This window comes from Oncorhynchus nerka, linkage group LG9b (genome assembly GCF_034236695.1).
Source record: "Oncorhynchus nerka isolate Pitt River linkage group LG9b, Oner_Uvic_2.0, whole genome shotgun sequence".
In the NCBI taxonomy this organism is placed as follows: Eukaryota; Metazoa; Chordata; class Actinopteri; order Salmoniformes; family Salmonidae; genus Oncorhynchus; species Oncorhynchus nerka.
The window spans coordinates 8,540,519-8,562,934 of record NC_088424.1 but is presented as its reverse complement, the minus strand read 5'-3'; the positions used below and the strand labels follow the sequence as shown (position 1 = coordinate 8,562,934).

At 45.1% G+C, this 22,416-nt stretch overlaps 1 protein-coding gene across 2 annotated transcripts in view; it reads left to right on the top strand.

Moving 5' to 3' along the window:
- efr3a (EFR3 homolog A (S. cerevisiae)) overlaps window positions 1-22,416 on the top strand; it is a 252,918-nt gene that overhangs the window by 5,475 nt on the left and 225,027 nt on the right. The gene's annotated exons all lie outside the window — the stretch shown is intronic.

Genomic DNA, 22,416 nt, shown 5'->3' with positions numbered 1-22,416 from the left:
TTCGCAAACTGTAATTTGTATGCATCGCCAAAGACTCGTTCCGTAAAGAAGGATTTGGCTTAAATATATATAAATATAATGCTTTTCCATCGCCTATGTCACGTATCTTTTTGGGAATGGAATTGTATGCTTGTGTGGGATAAGATTCCTTTTCCCTTTGTGAAATTTCCTGTTTTGGGGGATTTTCACTTTTTAAAGTAGACCTATTTTTGTGTATGTGTGCGCACAGGTGTGTTCCATATTTCACTGGGTCTTTGTCATTATTTTTGCAGAGCGGATTGTTGAAGTAAACACTAACATTATAACCCACTGCAAAGAGTTGTCCCTGGTCTGCCTCCTGCATTGTACTACACAGAGCACCAAGGATGCCAGGTGAAGCCAAGCATAAAGCGCAGTGTTAGTATGACCAGCTTGCAAAATCAGCAGTGAAATGTAAGCGAACACTTTAGTTATTAAGCTAACACAAGTAGCTTGTGTGTTTGACATATTTAGCCTATTGGTGATGTTGGCATGGATAGCCCCAGGAATGTAGGTTACACAGCCATGTACTTATTGTGTATACATTTCCATAGTTTATCAGGGGATGAGAGCTCCCAAATACTTTGATACTAATGGTATAGGCTACTGCTAGCTGTCTGGGTGGCTAGCTAGCTGTCTGGGTAGGTGGCTAGCTAGCTGTCTGGGTAGGTGGCTAGCTAGCTGTCTGGGTGGGTAGGTGGCTGGCTAGCTAGCTGTCTTAGGTGGCTAGCCATCTAGCTGTCTGGGTGGGTGGGTGGGTAGGTGGCTAGCCAACTAGCTGTCTGGTTGGGTGGGTAGGTGGCTAGCCAGCTAGCTGTCTGGTTGGGTGGGTAGGTGGCTAGCCAGCTAGCTGTCTGGTTGGTTGTGTAGGTGGCTAGCTAGCTGTTGGGTAGGTGGCTAGCTAGGTGGCTGGCTAGCTAGGTGGCTAGCTAGCTTTTGGGTAGGTGGCTAGCTAGCTTTTGGGTAGGTGGCTAGCTAGCTAGCTGTCTGGGTGGGTAGGTAGGTGGCTAGCTAGCTGTCTGGGTGGGTGGGTAGATGGCTAGCTAGCTGTCTGGGTGGGTGGGTAGGTGGCTAGCTAGCTGTCTGGGTGGGTGGGTAGGTGGCTAGCTAGCTGTCTGGTTGGTTGTGTAGGTGGCTAGCTAGCTGTTGTGTAGGTGGCTAGCTAGCTGTTGGGTAGGTGGCTAGCTAGCTGTTGGGTAGGTGGCTAGCTAGCTGTTGGGTAGGTGGCTAAGCTAGCTGTCTGGTTGGTTGGGTAGGTGGCTAGCTAGCTGTCTGGTTGGTTGGGTAGGTGGCTAGCTAGCTGTTGGTTAGGTGGCTAGCTAGCTGTTGGTTAGGTGGCTAGCTAGCTGTTGGGTAGGTGGCTAGCTAGCTGTCTGGTTGGTTGGGTAGGTAGCTAGCTAGCTGTTGCGTAGGTGGCTAGCTAGCTGTCTGGTTGGCTGGGTAGGTGGCTAGCTAGCTGTCTGGTTGGCTGGGTAGGTGGCTAGCTAGCTTTCTGGTTGGTTGGGTAGGTGGCTAGCTAGCAGTCTGGTTGGTTGGGTAGGTGGCTAGCTAGCTGTTGGGTAGGTGGCTAGCTAGCTGTTGGGTAGGTGGCTAGCTAGCTGTTGGGTAGGTGGCTAGCTAGCTGTTGGGTAGGTGGCTAGCTAGCTGTTGGGTAGGTGGCTAGCTAGCTGTCTGGTTGGTTGGGTAGGTGGCTAGCTAGCTGTCTGGTTGGTTGTGTAGGTGGCTAGCTAGCTGTCTGGTTGGTTGGGTGGGTGGCTAGCTAGCTGTCTGGTTGGTTGGGTGGGTGGCTAGTTAGCTGTCTGGTTGGTTGGGTGGGTGGCTAGTTAGCTGTTGGGTAGGTGGCTAGCTAGCAGTCTGGTTGGTTGGGTAGGTGGCTGGCTAGCTAGCTAGCTAGCTAGCTAGCAGTCTGGTTGGTTGGGTAGGTAGCTAGCTAGCTGTTGCGTAGGTGGCTAGCTAGCTGTCTGGTTGGCTGGGTAGGTGGCTAGCTAGCTGTCTGGTTGGCTGGGTAGGTGGCTAGCTAGCTTTCTGGTTGGTTGGGTAGGTGGCTAGCTAGCAGTCTGGTTGGTTGGGTAGGTGGCTAGCTAGCTGTTGGGTAGGTGGCTAGCTAGCTGTTGGGTAGGTGGCTAGCTAGCTGTTGGGTAGGCTGTCTGGCTGGCTGTCTGGTTCTGGTTGGGTAGGTGGCTAGCTAGCTGTCTGGTTGGTTGTGTAGGTGGCTAGCTAGCTGTCTGGTTGGTTGTGTAGGTGGCTAGCTAGCTGTCTGGTTGGTTGGGTGGGTGGCTAGTTAGCTGTTGGGTAGGTGGCTAGCTAGCAGTCTGGTTGGTTGGGTAGGTGGCTGGCTAGCTAGCTAGCTAGCTAGCAGTCTGGTTGGTTGGGTAGGTAGCTAGCTAGCTGTTGCGTAGGTGGCTAGCTAGCTGTCTGGTTGGCTGGGTAGGTGGCTAGCTAGCTGTCTGGTTGGCTGGGTAGGTGGCTAGCTAGCTTTCTGGTTGGTTGGGTAGGTGGCTAGCTAGCAGTCTGGTTGGTTGGGTAGGTGGCTAGCTAGCTGTTGGGTAGGTGGCTAGCTAGCTGTTGGGTAGGTGGCTAGCTAGCTGTTGGGTAGGTGGCTAGCTAGCTGTCTGGTTGGTTGGGTGGGTGGCTAGCTAGCTGTCTGGTTGGTTGGGTGGGTGGCTAGTTAGCTGTCTGGTTGGTTGGGTGGGTGGCTAGTTAGCTGTTGGGTAGGTGGCTAGCTAGCAGTCTGGTTGGTTGGGTGGGTGGCTAGCTAGCTGTCTGGTTGGTTGGGTGGGTGGCTAGTTAGCTGTCTGGTTGGTTGGGTGGGTGGCTAGTTAGCTGTTGGGTAGGTGGCTAGCTAGCAGTCTGGTTGGTTGGGTAGGTGGCTGGCTAGCTAGCTAGCTAGCTAGCAGTCTGGTTGGTTGGGTAGGTGGCTAGCTAGCTGTCTGGGTGGCTGGCTAGCTTTCTGGGTGGCTGGGTAGGTGGCTGTCTAGGTGTCTGGTTCGGTGGCTAGCTTGCTAGCTAGCTGTCTGGTTGGTTGGGTAGGTGACTAGCTAGCTAGCTGTCTGGCTCGCAAGCTAGCCACCTAACCAACAAAATCAGACAGCTAGCTAGCTAGCCAACCAGACAGCTAGCCAGCCACCTACCCAGCCACCCAGACGGCTAGCTAGCTAGCTAGCCAACCACACAGCTAGTCACCTACCCAACAAAACCAGACAGCAAGCTAGCTACCTACCTCTCTGTCTGGTTTGTTGGGTAGGTGGCTAGCTAGCTAGCTGTCTGTTTGGGTAGGTGGCTGGCTGGCTAGCTATCTGGTTCGTTGGCTGGCTGGCTAGCTGTCTGTCTGGTTTGGTAGGTGGCTAGCTAGCTATCTGTCTGATTTGTTGGGTAGCTAGCTAGCTTGCTTTCTGCTTGGGTAGGTGGCTAGCTAGCAGTCTGGGTGGGTGGCTAGCTAGCAGTCTGGGTGGCTGGCTAGCTAGCAGTCTGGGTGGCTGGCTAGCTAGCAGTCTGGGTGTCTGGCTAGCTAGCAGTCTGGGTGGCTGGCTAGCTAGCTGTCTGGTTGGGTGGGTAGGTGGCCAGCTAGTTAGCTGTCTGGTTTGTTGGTTAGGTAGTAGATGGCTGGCTAGCTAGCTGTTTGGGCGGGTAGGCAGGCATTTGGCTGGCTGGCTGGGTAGGTGGCTGCAGGTATTGGACATACACATAATTAGTTTAATGAAAGTCCACCTGTGTGCAATATAAGTGTCATATGATCTGTGTGTGTGTATATATATATATATACTGCTCAAAAAAATAAAGGGAACACTTAAACAACACAATGTAACTCCAAGTCAATCACACTTCTGTGAAATCAAACTGTCCACTTAGGAAGAAACACTGATTGACAAAACATTTCACATGCAGTTGTGCAAATGCAATAGACAACAGGTGGAAATTATAGGCAATTAGCAAGATACTCCCAATAAAGGAGTGGTACTGCACGTGGTGACTACAGACCACTTCTCAGTTCCTATGCTTCCTGGCTGATGTTTTGGTCACTTTTGAATGCTGCCGGTGCTTTCACTCTAGTGGTAGCATGAGACGGAGTCTACAACCCACACAAGTGGCTCAGGTAGTGCAGCTCATCCAGGAGGGCACATCAATGCGAGCTGTGACAAGAAGGTTTGCTGTGTCTGTCAGCATAGTGTCCAGAGCATGGAGGCGCTACCAGGAGACAGGCCAGTACATCAGGAGACGTGGAGGAGGCCGTAGGAGGGCAACAACCCAGCAGCAGGACCGCTACCTCCGCCTTTGTGAAAGGAGGAGCAGGAAGAGCACTGCCAGAGCCCTGCAAAATGAGCTCCAGCAGGCCACAAATGTGCATGCGTCTGCTCAAACGGTCAGAAACAGACTCCATGAGGGTGGTATAAGGGCCTGACGTCCACAACACCGTGCAGGACGTTTTTCATTTGCCAGAGAACACCAAGATTGGCAAATTCTCCACTAGCGCCCTGTGCTCTTCACAGATGAAAGCAGGCTCACACATGTGACAGACGTAACAGTCTGGAGACACCGTGGAGAACGTTCTGCTGCCTGCAACATCCTCCAGCATGACCGGTTTGGCGGTGGGTGAGTCATGGGGTGGCATTTCTTTGGGGGGCCGCACAGCCCTACATGTGCTCGCCAGATGTAGCCTGACTGCCATTCGGTACCGAGATGAGATCCCCAGACCCCTTGTGAGACCATATGCTGGTGCGGTTGGCCCTGGGTTCCTCCTAATACAAGATAATGCTAGACCTCATGTTGCTGGAGTGTGTCAGCAGTTCCTGCAAGAGGAAATCATTGATGCTATGGACTGGCCCGCCCGTTCCCCAGACCTGAATCCAATTGAGCACATTTTTGGGACATCATGTCTCGCTCCATCCACCAATGCCACGTTTGCACCACAGAGTGTCCAGGAGTTGGTGGATGCTTTAGTTCAGGTCTGGGAGGAGATCCCTCAGGAGACCATCCTCCACCTCATCAGGAGCATGCTCAGGTGTTGTAGGGAGGTCATACAGGCACGTGGAGGCCACACACTACTGAGCCTCATTTTGACTTGTTTTAAGGACATAACATCAAAGTTGGATCAGCCTGTAGTGTGGTTTTCCACTTTAATTTTGAGTGACTCCAAATCCAGACCTCCATGGGTTGATAAATTTGATTTCCATTGATAATTTGTGTGATTTTGTTGTCAGCACATTCAACTATGTAGAAAAAAAAGTATTTAATAAGAATATTTCATTAATTCAGATCTAGGATGTGTTATTTTAGTGTTCCCTTAATTTTTTTTGAGCAGTGTGTATATATATATATATATACATTCATGAAAATCACAAGTGAAATACAGTGCCTTGCGAAAGTATTCGGCCCCCTTGAACTTTGCAACCTTTTGCCACATTTCAGGCTTCAAACATAAAGATATAAAACTGTATTTTTTTGTGAAGAATCAACAACAAGTGGGACACAATCATGAAGTGGAACGATATTTATTGGATATTTCAAACTTTTTTAACAGTTCAAAAACTGAAAAATTGGGCGTGCAAAATTATTCAGCCCCTTTACTTTCAGTGCAGCAAACTCTCTCCAGAAGATCAGTGAGGATCTCTGAATGATCCAATGTTGACCTAAATGACTAATGATGATAAATACAATCCACCTGTGTGTAATCAAGTCTCCGTATAAATGCACCTGCACTGTGATAGTCTCAGAGGTCCGTTAAAAGCGCAGAGAGCATCATGAAGAACAAGGAACACACCAGGCAGGTCCGAGATACTGTTGTGAAGAAGTTTAAAGCCGGATTTGGATACAAAAAGATTTCCCAAGCTTTAAACATCCCAATGAGCACTGTGCAAGCGATAATATTGAAATGGAAGGAGTATCAGACCACTGCAAATCTACCAAGACCTGGCCGTCCCTCTAAACTTTCAGCTCATACAAGGAGAAGACTGATCAGAGATGCAGCCAAGAGGCCCATGATCACTCTGGATGAACTGCAGAGATCTACAGCTGAGGTGGGAGACTCTGTCCATAGGACAACAATCAGTCATATATTGCACAAATCTGGCCTTTATGGAAGAGTGGCAAGAAGAAAGCCATTTCTTAAAGATATCCATAAAAAGTGTCGTTTAAAGTTTGCCACAAGCCACCTGGGAGACACACCAAACATGTGGAAGAAGGTGCTCTGGTCAGATGAAACCAAAATTGAACTTTTTGGCAACAATGCAAAACGTTATGTTTGGCGTAAAAGCAACACAGCTCATCACCCTGAACACACCATCCCCACTGTCAAACATGGTGGTGGCAGCATCATGGTTTGGGCCTGCTTTTCTTCAGCAGGGACAGGGAAGATGGTTAAAATTGATGGGAAGATGGATGGAGCCAAATACAGGACCATTCTGGAAGAACCTGATAGTCTGCAAAAGACCTGAGACTGGGACGGAGATTAGTCTTCCAACAAGACAATGATCCAAAACATAAAGCAAAATCTACAATGGAATGGTTCAAAAATAAACATATCCAGGTGTTAGAATGGCCAAGTCAAAGTCCAGACCTGAATCCAATCGAGAATCTGTGGAAAGAACTGAAAACTGCTGTTCACAAATGCTCTCCATCCAACCTCACTGAGCTCGAGCTGTTTTGCAAGGAGGAATGGGAAAAAAATTCAGTCTCTCGATGTGCAAAACTGATAGACATACCCCAAGCGACTTACAGCTGTAATCGCAGCAAAAGGTGGCGCTACAAAGTATTAACTTAAGGGGGCTGAATAATTATTGCACGCCCAATTTTTCAGGTTTTGATTTGTTAAAAAAGTTTGAAATATCCAATAAAAGTCGTTCCACTTCATGATTGTGTCCCACTTGTTGTTGATTCTTCACAAAAAAATACTGTTTTATATCTTTATGTTTGAAGCCTGAAATGTGGCAAAAGGTCGCAAAGTTCAAGGGGGCCGAATACTTTCGCAAGGCACTGTATATATGTGACAGATCATATGACACTTATATTGCACACAGGTGGACTTTCATTAAACTAATTATGTGTATGTCCAATACCTGCAGTCCAAAGAAAAACAATTCAAATACAGGTTGTAATAGACCAAAATAGGAAAAAATGCTAAGGGAGATTAATACTTTTTTATATATATATATATATCTGTTCTGAAAGGCCTAAGAGTCTGCAACACCACTAAGTAAGGGGCACCACCAATGAGCTCTCCAAACAGGTCAGGGACAAAGTTGTGGAGTCGTACAAATAAATATCAGAAACTTTGAACATCCCACGGAGCATCATTAAATCCATTATTCAACAAACCTGCCAAGAGAGGGCCGCCCACCAAAACTCACGGACCAGGCAAGAAGGGCATTAAATCAGAGAGGCGACAAAGAGACCGAAGATAACTTTGGAAGGAGCTGCAAAGCTCCACAGCGGAGATTGGAATATCTGTCCATAGGACCACTTTAAGCCGTACACTCCACAGAGCTGGGCTTTACAAAAGTGGCCAGAAAAAAGCCATTGCTTAAAGAAAAAAATAAGCAAACACGTTTGGTGTTCGCCAACAGGCATGTGGGAGACTCCCCAAACATAAGGAAGAAGGTTCTCTGGTCAGATGAGACTAAATTTGAGCCTTTTGGCCATCAAGGGGAACGCTTTGTGTGGCGCAAACCCAACACCTCTCATCACCCTGAGAAAACCATCCCCGTGGCAGCATCATGCTGGGTAGCATCAATTATTATTTATTTTTTAACCCAATTTTGTGGTATCCAATTGTTAGTAGTTACTATCTTGTCTCATCGTTACAATTCCCGAGATGAAGGTTGAAAGCCATGCGTCCTCCGAAACACAACCCAACCAAGCCGCACTGCTTCTTAACACAGCGTGCATCCAACCCGGAAGCCAGCTGCATGAATGTATCGGAGGAAACACCGTGCACCTGGCGACCTGAATAGCGTGCACTGCCTCCGGCAGCAGGACAATGCCCTAGACCACTGCGCCACCCGGGAGGCCCTGTGGGGATGTTTTTTTATCGGCAGGCACTGGGAAACTGGTCAGAATTGACACGATGCTGCCACGGGGATGGATGGCTCTAAATACAGGGAAATTCTTGAGGGAAACATGTTTCAGTCTTCCAGAGATTTGAGACTGGAACGGAGGTTCACCTTCCAGCAGGACAATGACCCTAAGCATACTGCTAAAGCAACACTTGAGTCGTTTAAGAGGGAAACATTTTAAATGTCTCGGAATGGCCTAGTCAAAGCCCAGACCTCAATCCAATTGAGAATCTGTGGTATGACTTAAAGATTGCTGTACACCAGCGGAACCCATCCAACTTGATGGAGCTGGAGCAGTTTTGCCTTGAAGAATGGGCAATATTCCCAGTGGCTAGATGTGCCAAGCTTATAGAGACATGCCCCAAGAGACTTGCATCTGGTAGCTGTGTTGCAATTTTACCACATGTTCTGTGGTAAAATGTAGGACTGGTGAACTAGCTATTGTTAGCTGGCTTCAACTGATGTTGTCTGGCTCTAGCTAGCTAGCTAATGTCTGAAGTTATTAGTGTAACAAACTAGCCATCTTTTTTTCCCCTGTTCGTTAGCTAGCTAATTTTCAGCTGACTGGTGTTATTAACTAGCTACAGAGGCTAGCTGCTGGACTTTGTACAATCAAGATAACATTAGCTAGCTACCTCGCTCAGTGTTTCTTAATCCTGGCCCTGGGAACCCAAATGGGTGCACATTTTTTGCTTTTGCCCTAGAACTAAGTTCTAAGGCAAAAACTATAATCCTGGTCCTATCTAATTGAAATGTTTGTATTTATTGATTAACCCGAGTGGATCCCGGGTGACGCAGCGGTCTAAGGCACTGCTTCTCAGTGGTAAAGGCATAACTACAGACCCTGGTTCAATTCCAGGCTGTATCACAACTGGCCGTGATTGGTAGTCCCATAGGGCGGTGCAATAAATACTCTTAAATCAATTGCTAACGACCCTGTTAAAGAAATCTGGTATGTGATTCTTGGTAACGGTCAGACGGCTCATTACAAGAGGCAGGGAGTATATTGTGTACCACCAATCAAGTTGTTTCGCAAATCTTCATCGAGATTGGTTAAAATATGATGGTAGAGAGACTTGAATTTACACTGTGCTTCAACTAATGCCTATCATTGCTTCTATAATAAATCCCCTGATGTCTTATTATCAGTCTTTTTAATCTCTTCTGGTAAACCAGCTTCACCACATGCACAGTGCATTGTTCAATACTAACTGTATGCCTTGGGTGTGTGCACTATAAAGGCATGCTACGCTCTCCTTTGCACTATAGGCTGAACAAGCTGAGATGTGCTGATCAAGTCCATACAGCTGTCACTCATTGGCTAATTAAGGGTATAATTGACCACACAATTACATCATTATGTGTTGCATAACCTGCATGTGTTGTACTGACTTAAGTTACAACAAATAATGTAATCACACCAGATAGTGTATTAAAGGGATAGTTCCCAATTTTACATTGCATCGGGTTTTTTGTCCAACATTTTTTTTATATCTGCATTTAACTATCCCTTTTAACTTTACAAGTTAGGATTCCTTGGGCTCTTTGCAATCACTGTTTTTCTCATTGTAAATGCCCTTTCCTCAGTTATCTTCAATGTACATCTCTGGATGAGAAACATCGAAGGGCTCTGGTAAAGGACTCTCTAACAATGCCACCTAGGACTCAAATCAGTGTCAGGCTGGGCTATTGTGCTGAATAGATGGGCATGGAAGTGCAGCTACTGCCTTTAGCCACCTGGGTCTGTTGTTAATTTGACACACACACCCTAGATGCCAAAATCTCTACTACTTCAAAACTGGACCGATCCCACGCAAGAGTAATTACTCTTCAATGGATGATTTAAAAACCTGCAGATCACCTAATTTGGCCAAATACCGGGTCTAAAACTAGCCAGTGAATATTGTCATTTCTAACCGCCTGCATAGTAATGGGACAGCCCTGCATCTTGTGTTTGTTTGAGCTACTGCACATTTGCAGCTACCCAATGAGGGCATACAGTAGGGAACTACCACCATAGCCACCCCGGCTAGGCTGCTGCTGCAGTGCTGCTATCTGCACCGTTCAGCACTTCTGCTGTTAGCAAGGAGAACCGAAGCACTGCAAGGTCAGAGCTGAGGCTCACAGGGAGAGAGGGGGGAAAAAGTCAGAGGTGTAGGTACCTGCCAGGTCTTATGCAAACCACCCCAGCTGACGAGATGGATTTAGAGAACGACTCTGGTAGGGTGTTTTTATTATTATTTTTAATATATATATATTTTTGTGCCTGGGGGTGTTTGTGTACTTTTTGAAAGTGAAAATGCAGTAACTGCAAATGCCCCTATCAATACACCCGCTTTTGTAATCTGTTCGTAGTCCACTTCGTCATGAGTCCCAAATGGCACCTTATTTCTTATGCAATGAACTACTTTTAACCAGGACCCAAGGGATCTCCAGCTCTGGTCCTGGGAGAGCTATACTGGTTCTGTACTGGCTTTGGTTCCAGCCTAGTACTAAACCACCTGAGACAAGGTCCAAGACATTAATTATTTGAAATTGGTTATTTAAAGCTGGGGTTTAACAGAAACCTGCACTCCTAGTAGCTCCCCAGGACCATATCCACCCTTCCGCTGTTCCAGTCTCGAACTTACCTCTTTCAGTTTTACATTATGTAAGCTTTTTCCATCATTGAACAACATTCTGTCATGGCGACTATTTTAGATGACGAATAAGATGTTTGTGACACATCTTTCTAAACCTCTCCCCTTTTCACTATATGCATTCCCCATTCTACCCCTCCCGACTGACCAGTAAATCCAACTTCTTCTTTTCCTAGTCCTTTTGCTGATACACAGCAGGGACCATCCCCACGTTTAGCCACCTGATGTTTTGAAATAAAATATTTAATGATAGTGAACCACCAGGAAATTTAAATCAGTGTTTCTTATTGAACAATGTCATTATAAGCGCCTAATTAGTCCCTCCCTGTGTCTGTCCATTTTCCTCAATTTGATGCCTTCTGAACACAAACCAGCTATTTAAAGAAAAGAGAACACCTCTGTTTTTGTTTGACACCACATTGAATTACCCAGGTGTCCTTCTCCCTTGTGACTGGAGACGTGCAATTGGTTGCTGTGCTGCTGCGTTAAAACTGCTCTGAACCCAGAGGTCATCTGTTGTCTTTCATGCTCAATTGCCCCCTAGACACACGCACCCTCACAAGCCAGACCGCTGCCAGACACACAAGCCCAATCCCTCAGTTATCTTGGTGAAGCCTATATTCTCGCTTCCTACCCCTCATGGTGCTCTCTGTCAACGGACTGTCCCCGGCCTGGGGCCACAGCTTTCAAACCTGTTGCGACTCTACCAGACCCCATGACTTTTCCCACATTTTAGTTATGTTACAACCTTTATTCTAAAATTGATGTGGAACATTTAAAACTATCTACACACAATACCTCATAATGACAAAGCGATAAATAACGGGTTTTTAGAAATGTTTGGAAATTTAAAAAATAAATAGATACCTTATTTACATAATTATTCAGACCCTTTGTTATAAGACTGGAAATTGAGCTCTTTTGCATCCTTTTTCCATTGATAGTGCTTGATGTTTCTACAACTTGATTGGAGTCCACCTGTGGTCATTTCAATTGATTGGACATGATTTGGAAAGGCACACAGCTGTTTATATAACGTCCCACAGTTGACAGTGCAAAGACCCAGCCATGAGGTCGATGGAATTTTCCCTAGAGCTTCGAGACAGGATTGTGTTGAGGCACAGATCTGGGGAAGGGTAACACAAAATGTCCCCAAGAACACAGTGGCCTCCATCATTCTTAAATGGAAGATGTTTGGAACCAACGAGACTCTTCCTAGAGCTGGCTGACTGGCCAAACTGAGTAATCGGGGGAGACGGGCCTTGGTCAGAGAGGTGACGAAGAACCCGATGGTCACTCTGACAGAGCTCCAGAGTTCCTCTGTGGAGATGGGAGAACCTTCCAGAAGGACAACCTTCTCTGCAGCACTCCACCAATCAGGCCTTTCTAGTATTGTGGTCAGATGGTAGCCACTCCACAGTAAAAGGCACATGACTGCCCTATTGGAGTTTGCCAAAAGGCAACTAAAGGACTCAAACCATGAGAAATTAGATTTTCTGGTCTGATTGCCAAGTGTCACGTCTGGAGGAAACCTGGCACCATCCCTACAGTGAAGCATGGTGGTGGCAGCATCATGCTGTGGGGATAAGACTCGTCAGGATTGAGGAAAAGATGAACGGAGCAAAGCACAGAGAGATCCTTGATGAAAACCTGCTCAGGACCTCAGACTTGGGGTGAAGGTTCACCTTCCAACAGGACCACGACCCTAAGCACACAGCCAAGACAATGTCCTTGAGTGGCCCATACAGAGCCCGGACTTGAACCCAATCAAACACCTGAAAATAGCTTTGCAGAGATGTTCCCCATCTAATCTGACAGAGCTTGAGAGAGACTGTAAAGAAAAAAATGGCATTATAATGAATATAAGTGTAGATATGACAGCAAAAATAGTCAATTGTCAGCTCGTGCTTGTGTGCAATTGCATGAGTTGGATTAAATGTAGTTATTATCCCTTGTCCTTAACAGTTGACACTATTTTTAACTTAACCTTGCTTGACACACTTTTACATACCCTTTGTTTACTTGTAGTGCATAATAGTCTCTGTTTTTCTTCTGTGTCACATTGTCTTGTCATTCTTCAGAACCTTAAGAACCACAATGCAGGTGCCTTATTGGAGGATAGAATTCCCGTCTCTCTTTGTTCATGGAGCCTGCCAGAATTGTTTTCTTTGCAATCAACTTGTTTGCCAATGACCGCGATGTGAAGAAATTGTACATGGTGACATTTCTCCCCTTCCCAATGTAAGGTTCCACAAGCCTCATCACCACATTCTCCAACACTCGTTTGCTCACCTGCTGTCCGATGTGGATATTCTTCCAGATATTGACAGCTGTGCAGCTGCAATTATGCACACTGTGTAGCCTACTCCAAGTGGGTCAGAGTAGACTGATAAGACTGCTTTGATTTGGTGAACTGATATAGGTAACATACCATTTTAAGATTAAGCATATAATTACAGTGGATACAATAGAATGGCCCACCCTGTTCTTCATTCACATTTGGTGATCACATAATTAGGCATCGTTCGCTTCCCCTTGTTCTTCAACTCAACCATTCTCCCCATACTTTTCTGAATTGATTTAATCTGTTATTTCCGTATAGTTTATGTTCACATTCGTGGCATATGTCGAGGTGATTATCAGCTGGGCACTGCACTGTCAGAAGGAGCGGACCGTGCTGTTGGGGGACGGCAAACGGAGGAAAACCCAAAAATGACATGCCTTCCTAAAATTCCAGTTCTGTTTGATATTAAGATTCTGACAATGGCTGTGTGTTTTATAGAAACTTATTTAGGAAAAGTGAAGGACAGAGAGGGGGGCGGGGGGATTCTAGTGTTAACTATGTATATTTTGAAATTGCAGTTTGGGGGGGGTAGATGGTCGCCAGTAGTGGATCATTTAGGCCTTGTGTGTGTCTGTAAAATGTCACCCTATTCCCTACATAGTGCACTACTTTTGACCAGTGCCCTAGGCCTTGGTCAAAGGTAGTGTACCATATAAGGAATAGTGGTCGAGCCAGCACAGCACTTTGTTATAAAGGCTTTAGGTTTATGGCTATGTGGAATCCACTGAGTGATGACTGCATAATTCACAGCGTGCATGATTATGGAGACTGTCTGGATGATGATACGTTTGCATAAATCAAATTTACAGATATGCCCCCCCCCCCATTCTTAACCGTAACAGGCTAAGCCATGTCACACATACCTTCTGACTTTTGGGAGGGGGGGGTGGGTCAATTGAGTATATTGCTAATCTAGATTGTGTTGCATTTCCTACAGCAATGGAATATAATTATTTTAGCTGTAGCCTTTCTGCAAAGCATGCCACACCAACACCCTCAACAATAGTTGGGCCTTTGCAGGATCCATTCTGATATGGACCTTGATATAATAAAGTTGCGCATAAATAATCTCTTAAGGATGCATTGACAGATTTTTGGATTGTGCAGTTTAATTTCAACTGACAAAAAATGCAGACTTTTTAAGCTGAAGTTGCCTATATTGAGTAAAATAAACCTTTTGTGTATTCTGCCGTTCTTGGAAATGGATCAAGAAAGGAGACGAGTAGTGCATTTGTCCCAGGAAAAATATGAAGGTCAGTAGTCCATGGAAAATGATCTGCACAATATGATTGATTGGCTAGACCTAATAATTTGATTAATGCAGTTGCTGGCACGTCAAGTAGATTAATAATACAGATTCATTTCACTTCAGAGGCAGTAATTGTTTTCTATCAGGCTTGGTAAAAATTACAGTCATTTACTGTTTTATATGGATGTATACTCAATTGTGAAAGTTATATACCATCACTTCTCTGATTATACAAGATTTTACTGCTGTTTCCTTTTGTTTTCTTGTTTGGTTCCTAGTGATCACACCCCTGGTGTGAAGATTGAACATGGTGCACCATGGGATAGGTTCTTCAGATGATAGCAGAACTCACAATGATTATGTGATCTGAACAAAAATATTAGTGAAAAAAAGCTTATATATATATATATATTCATTAGGCCCTAATCTATGGATTTCACATGACTGGGCAGGGGTGGAGTCACGCCCAGCCAATCGTGTGGCTGGTCTCTGATGATCCCAGTTGTGGAGGTCCTGGGTTGGTTACACGTGGTCTGCAGTTATGAGGCACGTTGGACATACTGCCAAATTCTCTAAAACAACGTTGGAGGCGGCATATAGTAAATTATCTGGCAACAGCTCTGGTGGACATTCCTGCAGTCAGCATGCCAATTGCATGCTTCCTCAACTTGAGACATCTGTGGCATTGTATTTTATTGCCCCAGCACAAGGTGCACCTGTGTAATGGTCATGCTGTTTAATCAGTTTATTGATATGCCACACATGTCAGGTTGTTGAATTATCTTGGCAAAGGAGAAATGCTCACTAACAGGGATGTAAAGACATTTGTGCACAACATTTGAGAGGAATAAGCTTTTTATGCATCTGGTACATTTATGGGATCTTTTATTTCAGCTCATGAAACATGGGACCATATTTTTGTTAACTATAGTTTCTGTACTTTCCTCCAACCCCCTCCTGAAACACTCAACCAAGCAAACTGACTTTGATTTTTGAAGTCATATAGCATTGGTTTCCTGTGTTTTTGCTTGGCACAACCTATGGCTCTCCAAACTAGGCTTTCTTAACCCCAACAGCTGTGAACCAATTGACAGACAGACTCTGTACGTTTTTATGAGGACAGCACCATGACATGTTACCTATTCACAGGATAGCTGTAAAACCATAAAGCCCATTCATTATCGTCTATATAGGGGTTTACATAGCAGGAGGTTCTATATCCCCCCCCATTCAGTGATTTAACCGCCTGGGGTTTTTGGGTAATGGGACTTTATGGCCTTTGCAAATGGTTGAGGGTTGATTTTGTTATGTCCTGTAACCAGGCAGATTTGGACAGGGGAAAGGGAGAGCTGAGCTGAAATTGCCTTGTTTTGATGGGCATCATGATGAACTTCTCCCTTGGTGGTTGGAACAGATGTATTTTCAGCACAACACACGTTTCATAAAGTAAACGTATGCCTGAATACCATGTCTGCTAGTGGGCAGACTACTAGTGCTATAGGATGATCTAGGTCTGTGTTCATTAGGGCAAGCAACGGAAAATGAAAAATGTTTCTTATTGGTAGTACCTTCCTGTTTCAGTCAGTTTTTATTCTGTTTGTTGTCTAATGAACACAACCAAAAAAGCAACTACCAAATAATTAGACAGCACACAATAGAATATGTGGCTGGCTGAGAAAAGGCAAACAGGTTTCTGAAGCTCACAGTATGGTGCCAAACACTCATTTTATTTCTGTCTCAACCCTCCCCCTTCATGATCAGACAAGAAGTTGAAGGGCTGTGTGTGACACCAAATGGAGGCCATCATTGCTGGTGTATTGGTCCCATAAATGCAGCGATGATGTTGAAAGATTGTAGAAAGAGGTCACTGCCAGATTACCGAGCTTTTAAAGATATGGTAGTTGTAACTTACAGCCTCGTGTCTTCTTGGGTATGACGCAACAAGCTTGGCACACCTGTATTTGGGGAGTTTCTTCCATTCTTCTTTGCAGATCCTCTCAAGCTCTGTCAGGTTGGAAGGGGAGCATCGCTAACTATTTTCAGGTCTCTCCAGAGATGTTTCTTATTGGTAGTACCGTCCTGTTTCAGTCAGTTTTTCTTCCGTATGTTGTGGCTGTGCCGCTCAAGGACATTCCGATATTTGTCCCGAAGTCACACCTGCATTGTCTTGGCTGTGTGCTTAGGGTCGTTGTCCTGTAGGAAGGTGAACCTTCGCCCCAGGTCCTGAGCGCTCTGGAGTAGGTTTTCATCAAGGATCTCTCTGTACCTTGCTCCGTTCATCTTTCCCTCGATCCTGACTAGTCTCCCAGTCCTTGCCGCTGAAAAACATCCCCGCAGCATGATGCTGCCACAACCATGTTTCACTGTAGGGATGGTGCAAGGTTTCCTCCTAGATGTGACACTTGGCATTCAGGATGAAAAATGGTTTTATCAGACCAGAGAATCTTGTGTAGGTGATTTATTTTTTGTTAAACGCCAAGCTTGTTGTCATGTGGTTCCATCTGGCCACTCTACCAGAAAGTCCTTATTGGTGGAGTACTGCAGAGATGGTTGTCCTTCTGGAAGGTTCTCCCATCTCCACAGAGGAACTCTGGAGCTCTGTCAGAGTGACCATCGGGTTCTTCGTCAGCTACCTGACCAAGGCCCTACTCCCCCGATTGCTCAGTTTCGTCGGGTGGCCAGCTCTAGGAAGAATCTCGGTGGTTCCAAACATCTTCCAATTAAGAATGGTGGAGGCCACTGTGTTCTTGGGGACCCTCAATGCTGCAGACATTTTTTTGGTACCCTTCTCCAGACCCGTGCTTCGACACAATCCTGTCTTGGAACTCTACGGATATTTCCTTCGACCTCATGGCTTGGTTTTTGCTCTGACATGCACTGTCAACTGAGGGACCTTTTTATATAGACAGGTGAATTTACCACAGCTGGACTCTAAGTTGTAGAAACATCTCAAGAATGATGAATGGAAATAGGCTGCACCTGATCTCAATTTTGAGTCTCATAGCAAAGGGTCTGAATAACAAAGGGTCTGAAAAGAGGTTTCTAAAAACCTGTTTTTCACTTTGTAATTATGGGGTATTGTGTGTAGATTGAGGAAAACTATAAATGCAATCTATTTTAGAATAAGGCTGTATGTAAACGTAACAAAATTGGAAAAGGGGAAGGGGTCTGAATACTTTTGAAAATTACCATTGCTTTGAAATATTCACATTCATCGCGCCAAATCGGAGGGATCCAGCACTCATCTGACATTCTAGCGTGATCTCAAGCGTGCCACAACTATCTCGCTGGAAACTTATTCCCAGGGGAAATGGGATCGTCGCCATGCTGGAAATGTCATAGGAAGCAATTACATTGTCAGTCTCATAGACCCGCTTCAGTGACGCTAATAGCACACCCGATACACGTGTGTGCATCCATCTGTGTTACATGTTTCGTTTTTTCCATTTATAGGTAGCACATAGGGAACACCAATTGGTGTTAGTATGTGTTACACTTGTGCTGGCTTGTCCACCTCGTTAATTGGAAGGTTTCACTTGTGCTAGCCCAGCTGGTTTATGCCCTGCTGACCTGGGCTTCAGTTGGTTCTTCTGAGCTGTTGAGAGAGTAACACCTTTTTGTTGGCTCTCACTATTTAAGTACTGAAATAAAGCCTTTTGTGTGTTTTCCCTGTTTTTTGTTTTGATCCACATTCAATTTACTCTCCAATTTATTTCCTAAATTGGTGTGGTGTTTTCATTTTCCCTTCCCTTGACAAATTTAGTGGGCATCCATGTTGCGACATTTCCTTGTTACATATCAGTGTGGATGACGGATCACCACCTCAAGCTGAACCTCGGCAAGACGGAGCTGCTCTTCCTCCCGGGGAAGGACTGCCCGTTCCATGATCTCGCCATCACGGTTGACAACTCCATTGTGTCCTCCTCCCAGAGCGCTAAAAACCTTGGCGTGATCCTGGACAACACCCTGTCGTTCTCAGCCAACATCAAGGCGGTGGCCCGTTCCTGTAGGTTCATGCTCTACAACATCCGCAGAGTACGACCCTGCCTCACACAGGAAGCGGCGCAGGTCCTAATCCAGGCACTTGTCATCTCCCGTCTGGATTACTGCAACTCGCTGTTGGCTGGGCTCCCTGCCTGTGCCATTAAACCCCTACAACTCATCCAGAACGCCGCAGCCCGTCTGGTGTTCAACCTTCCCAAGTTCTCTCACGTCACCCCGCTCCTCCGCTCCCTCCACTGGCTTCCAGTTGAAGCTCGCATCCGCTACAAGACCATGGTGCTTGCCTACGGAGCTGTGAGGGGAACGGCACCTCAGTACCTCCAGGCTCTGATCAGGCCCTACACCCAAACAAGGGCACTGCGTTCATCCACCTCTGGCCTGCTCGCCTCCCTACCACTGAGGAAGTTCAGTTCCCGCTCAGCCCAGTCAAAACTGTTCGCTGCTCTGGCCCCCCAATGGTGGAACAAACTCCCTCACGACGCCAGGACAGCGGAGTCAATCACCACCTTCCGGAGACACCTGAAACCCCACCTCTTTAAGGAATACCTAGGATAGGATAAAGTAATCCTTCTCACCCCCCTTAAAAGATTTAGATGCACTATTGTAAAGTGGCTGTTCCACTGGATGTCATAAGGTGAACGCACCAATTTGTAAGTCGCTCTGGATAAGAGCGTCTGCTAAATGACTTAAATGTAAATGTACTCAACAACCTTCAGTGGAGAACCACATGGCACCACATGGGTGCCTTTCAGAACTCCTCGTTGCTCAACAACCTTCAGTGGAGAACCACATGGCACCACATGGGTGCCTTTCAGAACTCCTCGTTGCTCAACAACCTTCAGTGGAGAACCACATGGCACCACATGGAGAACAACCTTCAGTGGAGAACCACATGGCACCACATGGGTGCCTTTCAGAACTCCTCGTTGCTCAACAACCTTCAGTGGAGAACCACATGGCACCACATGGGTGCCTTTCAGAACTCCTTTTTGAACCCTCTCTGTTTTTGTTCTCAAAGTGATTTTCCTTTGAGTGACATTTTTGAGTTTGTCTTGTGGGACATAATCTCTTCACTCAAGTGAGAGTGCAGCTGTGTTATTTTATGCTAACAAGCAGGTACATTTTTATTCTGTCGCACCAACAAAATGTCTCAATTTGGTCTCTGTAGCTAGGTTTCCATCCAATTGGCAACAGATTTTCATGTGAATATTACAAATCTTTATTCAAACAATATGCACATTTTCACACCAGAGATGTTTCCATCAAACTAACTTGATACAAGGCTTTGTGTGATGAGGTAGTGCACATAAAAATAACTTGTGGTTCAATTCCCAAGTACTGAATACTTAAATGGGTTTCCATTGCATTTTCAAATCTACTGATGGTTTTGTCTGTAAGAATGTTTTGTTCTATATAGCAAATGTTCCCACTCTGGTCTTGGCACTTGCACTCTTGCCAACAGCTTGTAGAGAGTGTTGATATAGCCTACAGTACATACAGTACATTATTATGGATAAAAGAGCAAGATTATTTCTCCAACGGCAGTCGAGCATCAATCATCATGTTATTGGAAAGGAGCATCAAGCTCATCACCATGCACTTTCACCACCCTGGGTCTTTCAACTTCACAAAGAAAAAGGGTTTTGACATCCACCAGTTTTAGGTGGTGAACATTTTAAACCAAAAATGGACCTTTGTCTGCCATGGTTGTGCACTTTACAGAGATGACATGCTGCTGTACCAAAAGCAATTAACTACAGCAACTTCAGAAAGTATTCACACCCCTTAACTTTTCTACATTGTTGTTATAAAATGGTTTTAATTGTCATTTTTTGTCAACGATCTACATTTAATACTCTGTCAAAGTGGAAGAAAAATATATCTTGATTATATAAGTAACATAACATCTCAAATGTGGACTCATCAGACCAAAGGACACATTTCCACCGGGTTAATGTTCATTGCTCGTGTTTCTTGGCCCAAGCAATTCTCTTCTTCTTATTGGTGTCCTTTAGTAGTGGTTTCTTTGCAGCAAGTCGACCATGAAGACCTGATTCACTCGCTCTCCTCTGAACAGTTGATGTTGAGATGTGTCTGTTACTTGATTTCTGTGAAGCATTTATTTGGGCTGCAATTTCTGAGGCTGATAACTCTATTGAACTTATCCTCTGCAGCAGAGGTAACTCTGGGTCTTCCTTTCCTGTGGCAGTCCTCATGAGAGCCAGTTTCATTGTAGCACTTGATGGTTTTTGCGACTGCACTTGAAGAAACTTTCAAAGTTCTTGAAATGTTCCGTATTGACTGACCTTCATGTCTAAAAGTAATGATGAACTGTAATTTCTCTTTGCTTATTTGAGCTGTTCTTGCCATAATATGCACTTAGCCCTATTTGGTAAAAGACGGTGTTCTGTATACCAACTCTTCCTTGTCACAACATAACTGATTGGCTCAAACGCATTAATAAGGAAATAAATTCCACAAATTGACTTTTAACAAGGCACATCTGTTAATTGAAATGCATTCCATGTGACTCATGAAGCTGGTTGAGAGAATGCTAAGCGTGTGCAAAGCTGTCATCAAGGCAATGGGTGGCTATTTGAAGAATCTCATAAAATATATTTTAATTTGTTTGACACTTTTTGGTTACTACATGATTCCATGTGTTATTTCATGATTTCTTCACTATTATTCTACAATGTAGAATAATATGTAATTAGAGAAAAAATGAATGATTTGGTGTGTACAAACTTTTGACAATTTACTGTATTTCACCAACAAAAAAACTTTACACCCCTGTCTAAGTATTTTGTTCTGTCGACCATATAGGAAGGTTTTCCGACAATTATACTTTTTCTGTCATGATTATTTATTTAAAAATAATAATCTTGACAGGTACTTGGTTGGAGGAAGCCTGGTTTAATATTGGATCATTTCTAGACCTTAAAGCTGTCGTTATGCTCTTTAAGTGCACAAAGCTCACGTCTTCTGATGTCCATTTTAGTGCTGCGTAATATGCTTGACCACACGCTTCAATAAGCAGTTTCTGTAGTGGTGTATTGTCAGATCCTATCCACATTGCAGCCTGGTTCCAGGTAGCCTAGCATTAGGCCAGTAAGTGAAAGTTTACGGGTTTGAATCCCCAAGCCGGCAAGGTGGAAAAATCTACCGTTCAGCCCTTGAGCAAGGAAATTAACCCCCCAACAACACCGGGCGCTGACGACGTGGACGTCGATTTAAGGCAGACCCCTGCACCTCTGATTCAGAGAGGTTGGGTTAAATGCCGAAGACTCATTTAGTTTGAATGCATTGTGGTGCAACTGGCTAGCTATCCCCTTTCCCTTTCTATGTGCTCTTGCCAACTCCATTGTCGAGCCAAACCTATGGCATGTCAATGAGTGACAAGGACTTGGCATGATTGGTACTCCAGCTAATCACTGTGCTGTAGAGAGGAAAGTAAGTATTGTTCATGAAGAAATCACACCATATAACCTCTGCATCGTAAAATAGCCTAGAACTTTTGAGACCGCTAAATCTGCCAAATTAAAATGTACCAGCCCTTCGAAGTTAATGCTGCCAGACCAGGTTGTTGCGACACTGTTGTTTAAACCTGCCTTTGGCCCGAGAGTGTGCTTGCCTGTATAGGCGGGTGATTGATGCCCTTTTTGGGCTCTTTAGAGATTCATAGTCTGTAGGTGGAATGTGGGAGAGGGCCTTTTTTTTATATTGGGCTCATTTGTCACTTGGCAGCAACCCCCCACCCACCCTCATTCTTTTCTTCCCTCCTCTCACTGACGTTGATCTCTCCCTTGCAGTGCCTGTAATTCCGCCCGAGATGGATGGGACAGGGTCGCAATCATTCCCAGCGCCTTGATGGATCCTGGCCTTGTTGTTTTCCACCTTCGTCATTTTGTTTTGCGCATGGCTTTTCTGCCCCTCGGTACTCAAAGTGATATGAAATGGTAGAGAAAAGGACTGGGCTGCTTCTCTTAATGCGTCTGAATTCTTGAGGAATACATTTAGGTAATTTTGTTTTGTTTGTAGTTCACTGAACACATTTTCAATATACTGTTTTTGGTTGCACTTTCTGTAAGCCACCTGGCTTTCAATTCACTATAG